Raw genomic sequence first — 9,001 nt, 5'->3', positions numbered from 1 at the left:
GTGCAATCATAAACTATTAAAATTTTAATATTAATACATAATATATAATAAAACATGAATTTCATATTAGCTTTAATAGTTTAGAACTGCACTAAAACTTCTGGGACACCCTGTATTACAAACCACATTATCCCCTTACAGAATAAACACCATGAGAGACTGAAAGCCATCCACTACAGGACCTTCCCATGAAGCCTAGTAGGGGACAAGTCATTCCCTTCTGTTAAAGAATGCAGAGCATCCCCATGTCTACTAGTATAGAAGATCTATTAAGTATAATAAGGGACTTTTATCTGGAAGAGATCTGGAATGTACAGATTGCCAAAGTAGTAGCCGGCAGTGCCAGCCATGACATGGGTCCCTTGGCTTGTATATCTTATATCTCGAATCCAGCCACCAGTTCCTGTGGTAGCACCACTGAAAGGAGCAACACCATTGGGGAAATAAGGTAAGCACTAAGGCAGAACCTTCTAGATCTCTGTCCTTCTGTCTCTACCTACTGGCTCAGTAGATGGAGTGTCAATCTCCTCTCGGTTCCCTGGCCATGTCTGGTCTCATTTAAAGCAATTTCTATTCTACTCAGTTTTCAAGAGAATTGACTGTGGACACTAAACAAAACAAATATCTTCCTTTCATCTTGTTACCAACATATCCATCACTGTACCGTGTATGATGATACTGATTAAAATAGCTCTAAACAGGATGAGTTGAGAACAATATGCTTGGGAAGCATTAATGAAAGATGGGAAGTATTAGTAGGAATACCTGTACCTCGTGGCTTTTGGGGTCCTTCCAGCAAAGTGGTATTGGTCCTTAGCTGCTGAAGCTGTGCTTGTCTTCTTTTATTCTGATAGAAGTTGACTTCCTGTCCTTTGACTCCCTGTCATAGGAACTCCAAGTCTTCTCCACCCAGAGAAAGCCCAGATGTCCAAGTGGTCACTATAGCTGTCCCTCTATCACTGAGTGAGCAGCAGAAATCCCAGAGCACAAAGGTCCTAGACCATTCTTGGAAAGGAAGTTGGGTAATTAGCTCAGGGTCACCTGTGAATGCTGAGTTATAGCTTTGGGTGCCATCCCTGTAGATGAACTTTGGGATGCGGAATGGGGCATCTGGGTTCTGTTTGCTTTCTGTGGAGCAGGATGAGACAATCATAGCTTCTTCTGTGCTATCATCACAATAGCTGCTGCAGCAGCAGCAGCATTTTGAAGCAATTTTTCTGCTTTCAGCTGATGTCTTCAATGACCAAATGAAGGAGATGTTTGAGTAATTTATTAGAGTTTACTGAGCTGGTATGTGGCATGGTCAGAACTGAGCTTTAGGAAAATCACTCTGGAATGGAGACAGACTTGAAGTAGGGAGACCAATTAGAAGGCTATAGCTATAGCAAGAGTCCACGGGAGAAGTGATAAAGGCCCTGCATTAGGGTGGTGGCTGTGTGAGACAAGGTGGTGTATGTAAGATATGTTGGGAAAGTAGAAGGAAACAGGTGAAACAAGAGACTAGATATGTGGAATGAGTGCAAATAAGATTAAGCTCTCAATATTCCTCAATAATAACAACCACAGGGAAATTCTTCAGAGTCTCTAATGCGGTAAAATGGGACTGGGTACATGTTTGAGGTGCTGTCTCCTCTACATATTGACTTATTCTCAGAGTCTTTTTAATTGCTCCAGCAATCCCTCCATGAAGAGACCTGGGATCTCAGGTTTCTTCTCTCTAAAATCTAGAAGCCTGAAGACTTGGGAGCTCTCTTCCAAGCTCTCACCAGCTTTGTCTCTCACACAAGCATGGAGCATCAGTTATTCTTTACCAATGAGGAGAGTTTTATTCAAATGGGCTTGAACCCTAGGCTACATATAGAGGAGAAAACTGAGGCCAAGCAATGTTAAGTAGTTTGCCCAAGGTCACACCAGTGACAGAAATGGGATTTGAACCTAAATCCCCTGACTCACAATTCAGCCTTCTTTCCATTTCTCCATGAACTTTCATAATAATGATTATAATATTATCTCTTATTTATAGTGTGCTTTACAATTTACAAAGTGCCTTCCTCCCAGTAGGCCTGGGACTGAGTGCTTTAGTGATTTACTGAAGATCACATGATTAGTGAGTAGAGGAACCCTGGCTCCAAATACAGTGGTCTTTCCATGGACATTGTCTTCACTCTTCTTTAGCTTTTCAGGGCTTTGGCCTCTGGGGATTTGGCAGTCTGGGATCCCACAATTCTGAGGCAATCTTCCTTGCATAGCACTAATATTCCTTGCTCTTTCCTCTGTCACAGACCTCAGATGCCATCATCTAGGGAAATAACTCCTGTGGAAAAATAGTCAACCAGCCACACCAACCTCCTAGCAAGTTGCCACCCACAGGATAGGCAGGACATCCTAGCTGATATAGCAGGGCACTATGAAAGAAAGATGGAAGACAGTATATGCCAGGCAGATCAACACCACCAATACCACCTTTAACATAATCTCCTTTCTGAGTCTGATGGAAACAACCTTGACACAGGCAGGTAGACTCCAGCAGCCAAACTTTTTGGAGCTTCAGAGCAGCCTAGGTGAACAGATGTCTGCCAGGGGCCAGACACCCCCACACTCCAGCTCGGCACCAGGTAAGCTGCCAGACCCCTACAGCCTCCAGCTCTAGCACCTGAGGCCCCAGCACACAAAGCCAGTGACCAGGTTTAGAACTGCACTAAAACTTCTGGGACACCCTGCATTACAAACCACATTATCCCCTTACAGAATAAGCACCATGAGCAACTGTGACATTTGGGTCAGGTGTCCCTGTGCTTCATCAGGAGAGCTCAACATTAAAAGCCAGGAAATAGTCAAACACCATGAGCAAAAAGCAGAAATGGATAATGACCATAGATTCTTTCTATGGGGACAGAGAAGATCAAAACACAAATTCAGAAGAGGACAACATTGTCAATATACCCACATCTGAAACCTCAAAGGGGAATATGAACTAGTTTCAAGCCCAAAAAGTCTTCTTGGAAGAGCTCAAGAAGGATTTTTAAAGTTAAATAAGAGAGGTAGAAGAAAAATTAAGAAAAGAAATGAGATGTAAGCAAGAAAAAGTGAATTCTATCAAACATTTAAAGAACAATTAATTCCAATACTATATAAATTATTTGGGAAAATATGCAAAGAAAAAGTCATATCAAATTCTTTTTATGATACAAATATGATGCTGATACCTAAACCGAGAAGAGTCAAAACAGAGAAAGAAAATTATAGTCCAATTTCCCTAATTTTAAATAAAATATTAGCAAAGAGATTACAGCAATTTATGTCAAGGATAATACACTATGACCAGGGAGGATTTATGCCAGGAAGGCAGGATTGGTTCAATATTAGGAAAACTATCAGCATAATAGACCATATCAACAAGAAAACTAACAGAAATCATATGATTATCTCAATAGATGGAGAAAAAGCTTTTGACAAAATACAACACCCATTCCTATTAAAAACAATAGAAAGCATAGGAATAAATGGAGTCTTCCTTAAAATGATAAGTAGCATCTATCTAAAGCCATCAGCAAGCATTATATGTAATGGGGATAAGCTAGAAGCATTTCCAGAAAGATCAGGGGTGAAACAAGGATGTCCATTATCACCACTGTTATTCCATATTGTACTAGAAATGTTAGCTTTAGCAACAAGAGAAGAGAAAAAAACTGAAGAGGCACAAAGACCTATTACAGTAGAGGTAAAGAAAGGAGGGAGATGAGCATTGTTTGAACCTTACCCTCATCAGATTTGGCTCAAAGAAGGAATAACATACCCAATTAGGTATAGAAATCTAACTTACCTTGTAGGAAGTAGGAGGGGAAAGGGGAAAGAAAAGGGAGAGGGCTGATAGAAGGGGGCAGATTGAGGGAGGTGGTGGTCCAAAGCAAAACTCTAGTAAGGAAAGTAAAGGAGAAAGGGGAAAGGAAAGCATAAATGGGGATGGGGTGGGAAATGGGATGGAGAGAAAGCCATAGATAATAATTACAACTGTGAATGTGAATGGGATGAATACTCTCATAAAATGGAAGCAGATAATAGAGTGGATTAAAAACCATAATCCTGTAATATGTTATTTACAAGAAACACATTTGAAGCAGAGGGATACACACAGAGTAAAGGTAAAAGGCTGCAGTAGAATATATTATATTTCAGCTGAAGTAAAAAAAAAAAGCAGGAGTAGTAATCCTTATCTCAGACAAAGCAAAAGCAAAAATAGATCTAATTAAAACAGATAAAGAAGGAAACTACATCCTGCTAAAAGGTACTGTAGACAATGAAGTAATATCATTACTAAACATGTATGCACCAAGTGGTATCATCCAAATTTTTAGAGAAGTTAAGGGAGTTACAGGAACAAATAGAGAGCAAAACTATACTAGTGGGGGACCTCAACCTCCTCCTCTCAGAACTAGACAAATCTAACCACAAAATAAACAAGAAAGAAGTTAAGGAGGTGAATAGAATTTTAGAAAAGTTAGATATGGTAGACCTCTGGAGAAAATTGAATGGGAATAGAAAGGAATATACCTTCTTCTCAGCAGTATATGGCACCTACACACAAACTGACCATGTATTAGGGCATGAAAACCTTACAATCCAACGCAGAAGGGCAGAAATATTAAATGTATCCTTTTCATATCATGATGCAATTAAAATTACATGTAATAAAGGGCCATGGAAAGATATACTAAAAATTAATTGGAAACTAAATAATCTAATCCTCAAGAATGAGTGAGTTAAATAACAAATCATAGAAACAATCAACAATTTCACCCCAGAGAATGACAATAATAAGACAACTGATATGTCAGCTAGGATGTCTTGCCTATCCTGTGGGTGGCAACTTGCTAGCAGTTGTTGGGACTGGTTGACAGTTTTTGCACAAGAGTTATTTCCCTAGATGATGGCTTCTGAGGTCTATGACAGAGGAAAGAGCAAGGAATATTAGTGCTATGCAAGGAAGATTGTCTCAGAATGGTGGGATCCCAGACTGCCCAATCCCCAGAGGCCAAAGCCCTGAAAAGCTAAAGAAGAGTGAAGACAATTGTATTTGGAGCCAGGGTTCCTCTACTCACTAATCATGTGATCTTCAGTAAATCACTAAAGCACTCAGACCCAGGCCTACTGGGAGGAAGGCACTTTGTAAATTATAAAGCACACTATAAATAAGAGATAACATTATAATCATTATTATGAAAGTTCATGGAGAAAGGCAAAGAAGTCAGATCAAAATAATTGGAAAAATATCAGTTGCTCATGGGTAGGTTGAGCTAATATAATAAAAATAACAATTCTTCCTAAATTAATTTACTCATTCAGTGCCATACCAATCAAACTACCAAACATTATTTTAGAGACCTAGACAAAAATAATAAAATTCATCTGGAAAAACAAAAGGTCCAGAATATCAAGGGAATTAATGAAAAGAAACACAGGGGAAGGTGGCCTAGCCATACCAGATCTTCAATTGTATTTCAAAGCAGCAATCATCAAAACTACTTGGCACTGGGCTAAGAAATAAAGGGGCAAATCAGTGGAATAGGTTAGGTACCCAAGACACAATAGTTAATAACTAAAGTAATCTACTGTTTGATAAACCAAAAGACTCCAGCTTCTGGGATAAGAACTCACTATTTAACAAAAACTGTTGGGAAAACTGGAAAATATGGCAGAAACTAGACATAGACCAACATCTTACACTGTATGCCAAGATAAAGTTAAAATGGTTACACAATTTAGATTTAAAGGCTGATACTATAAGCAAACTGGGAGAGCAAGGAACAGTTTACTTGTCATATTTATGGAAAACAGAATAATTTATGACCAAACAAGAGATAGACAACATTGTGAAATGCAAAATGGATGATTTTGATTATATTAGATTGCACAAAGCCAATGAAACCAAGATTAGAAGGGAAGCAGAAAGCTGGGAAACAATTTTTACAACCAGTGTCTCTGATACAAGCCTCATTTCTCAAATATATAAAGAACTGAGTCAAATTTATAAGAATACAAGTTATTCCCCAATTGATAAATGGTCAAAGGATATGAACAGGCAGTTTTCAGGTGAAGAAATTAAAGCTATCTATAGTTATATGAAAAAATGCTCTAAATCACTATTGATTAGAGAAATGGAAATGAAAACAACTCTGAGGTACCACATCACACCTATCAGATTGACTAACACGACAAAATAGGAAAATGATAAATGCTGGAGAAGATGTGGGAAAATTGGAACACTAATGCATTGTTGGTGGAGTAGTAAACTGATCCTACCATTCTGGAGTGCAATTTGGAACTCATGCCCAAAAGCTATAACATTGTGCATACCCTTTGACCCAGCAATACCACTTTTAGGTCTGTATCCTAAAGAGATCACAAAAATCGGAAAAGGATCCACATGTACAAAATATTTATAGCAGCTGTTGCTGTGGTGGCTAAGAACTGGAAATTGAGGAAACACCCATCAATTGGGGTACGGCCGAACAAGTTGTGGTATTGGAATGTAATGGAATACTATTGTGCTATAAGAAATGATGAGCAGGTGGACCTCAGAAAAACCTGGAAAGACTTATATGAATTGATGTTGAGTGAAATGAGAAGAACCAGGAAAACCACATACAAAGTAACAGCCACATTGTGCAACGGCAAACTTTGATAGACTTAGCTCTTCTCACCAGCGCAAGGATCTAAGAGAACTCCAAAAGACTCGTGCTGGAAAATGCTGTTTACATCCAGAGAAAGCACTGTGGAGTCTGAATACAAATTGCAGCATACTATTTGCTCTCTTTGTGGTTGCTTTATTTTGATTCTTCTTTCTCTTGGTTCCTCCCATTGGTTCTAATTCTTCTTTACAACATGACTAATATGAAAGTATGTTTAATATGAATGTATATGTAGAGCCTATATCATTTTGCATGCCATCTTGGAGAGGGGGGAGGAGAGGGAAGGGGAGAAAATTTAAAACCCTAAATCTTATGGAAGTGAATGTTGAAAACTAAAAACAAATAAGTTAATTTTTTTTTTTAAAAAATCACCTGATCCAACCTCCTCATTTTATAGATTAGGAAATAGAGGTGAAGAGACTTTTCTAAAGTCACACAGCTAGTTATTGGCAGCTTTGAGAGGAAATACTGGTGACATTCAGATGGAAGTCTCACTGCACCAGGGACCCTTGGCACAACTCTGGCATTAGAGTATTTGCCTAAAGCTTTAATGTAGTTGTTCGTTTATCATGCATAGTATAAATAGACTGTGCTACAAAGTCACCAGACCTGAAACGGTATTTAAAAATAAGAGACTATTTTAAGGCAAACAGAAAGACCAAGATGAAAATATCAGTAACTGTCAGTAGATCATGGATGAAGAGATCTAAAGAAATATATCAGCCAATGCAATGGGCAAAGTCTGTGTTTGAGCAGAGACAATATTAGGGTAGAATTAACTTGATCTTTACCTTTTGGTACCCAAATTTACAGGTCACTGCCAGCATTAGCTGTCCTACAACATAGAAACAACTTAACTTCTCATGTAGATAGCAAGACTTAGCTAAAATTGGAAGCTACCATGTGGTTCATTTCCTTCTTTCTTGTTCCCCCCTACAACTAAGCCTCTGGAGACATCTCTGACTCATCTCTCTGAGCCTGCTCTCTCTTCCTAATTCTCATCCCCTCAACCAGCCTCCTCAGTGGTGGCCTTCGGATGTCCCTTCATGGGCCCCTGTGCTCTGAGTTTTTTCTCTCTATCCTCTGCCCCACCTCCAAATTAATATGGCTTTAAAAGTTGATTCCAGGGTTATTGACTGAACTATAAAATTGTTACTTATTGTTCAGACTTATTGCTATGAGTTACATATTAGAATCTTCAAACTCTGAGGTTTCACATTGGAGTGATTTTTGTGTGTGGATGTGTAGATCTTAAGAATTTCCCCCTCTAATGAATGTGTTTAAATAACTACCAATGGAAGGGATTAGAAGTCTGGCACAGGGAAAGAGGAGCTGATGTATCTGCTTGAATATTTATTGAACCTGACTATGTCCAGAGCAGGATATTTGGGTGGTGCAGTGGACAAATTTCCAGGGTCTGGAGTCAGGAAAATTCAAGTTCAAATCTGGCTTCAGAGCATGGAACCAAGATAGGGGAGTAAGGCAGGAAGTCACCTGAATTCTCCCAAGTTCAGCTCCAAACAACAATGAAATAATGCCTGAAAACTAATTCTGGAATGGCAGAAGCAACAAAATGAGAGGGTGAAACAATTTTCTATTCTAAGACAACTTTGAAGGTCTGTCTTACTCGGGTAAAAGGGTACAGTGAAGGTGTCCTTTGGGCAAGCCAGCAACAGGTAGCACCCCAAGAAGCCAGCATCAAGGCCCCACACTCCAGGCTCAGGCCAGCAGTGAGGCTCTGCACCCGCAGTCCAGGCCAGCATTGAGACTCTGTGCCCACAGCACAAGAAGTTTGGGTTAGTGCTCCCTCTAAATGAGAAGCAGAGCCCATCTCTAACATACAGGTAAAAGTCATTAAATAGGCTGAGGAAATAAGCAAAACCCACCACAAACAAAAAAGAACCTAACCATAAAAAATTACTATGGTGACAGGGAAGATCAAAACACAAACTCAGATGAGGATAACAATGTCAAAATGCCTACATGTCAATCCCCAGGGAAAAAGGTGAATTGGTCTCAGGCTATCCTCAAAAAAACTCCTGGAAGAGTTAAAACATATCTTAAAAATCCAGCTAGTGAGACTCCATTGGTAAATTTTCAGTGTACCCATTTGAACCATAGTAATCTAGTGTCTGATAAACCCAAAGACTCAAGCTTTTGGGACAAGTACTCATTATTTGACAAAAAAAAACTGCTGAGAAAACTGGAAAATAGTATGTCAGAAACCAGATATAGAACAATATCTTACACTGTATACCAAGATAAAGTCAAAATGGGTACATGATTTGGACATAAAGGGTGATACCATAAGC

General features: G+C 39.1%; 1 protein-coding gene and 1 long non-coding RNA gene across 3 annotated transcripts in view; one reads left to right on the top strand and one right to left on the bottom strand.

Annotated features, from left to right (window-relative positions):
* LOC114042275 (mannose-binding protein-like) overlaps nucleotides 1–990 on the bottom strand; it is a 10,530-nt gene extending 9,540 nt beyond the window's left edge. The window contains exon 1 of one of the 2 annotated variants that reach the window (XM_027860951.1): nucleotides 766–990. The gene's annotated coding sequence lies outside the window, so the exon portion shown is untranslated. The remainder of the gene's footprint in view (nucleotides 1–765) is intronic. The other variant, XM_027860942.1, reaches the window with a different exon arrangement.
* Nucleotides 111–9,001, top strand: part of LOC114042287 — a 43,994-nt gene continuing 35,103 nt past the window's right edge. The window contains exon 1 of the long non-coding RNA XR_003568976.1: nucleotides 111–448. This is a non-coding gene — a long non-coding RNA (uncharacterized LOC114042287). The remainder of the gene's footprint in view (nucleotides 449–9,001) is intronic.

Source organism: Vombatus ursinus, unplaced genomic scaffold (genome assembly GCF_900497805.2).
Source record: "Vombatus ursinus unplaced genomic scaffold, bare-nosed wombat genome assembly UNPS02000749.1, whole genome shotgun sequence".
Classification (NCBI taxonomy): domain Eukaryota; kingdom Metazoa; phylum Chordata; class Mammalia; order Diprotodontia; family Vombatidae; genus Vombatus; species Vombatus ursinus.
Note: the sequence above shows the minus strand (reverse complement) of the source record. Positions and strands in the feature narration are given on the sequence as shown.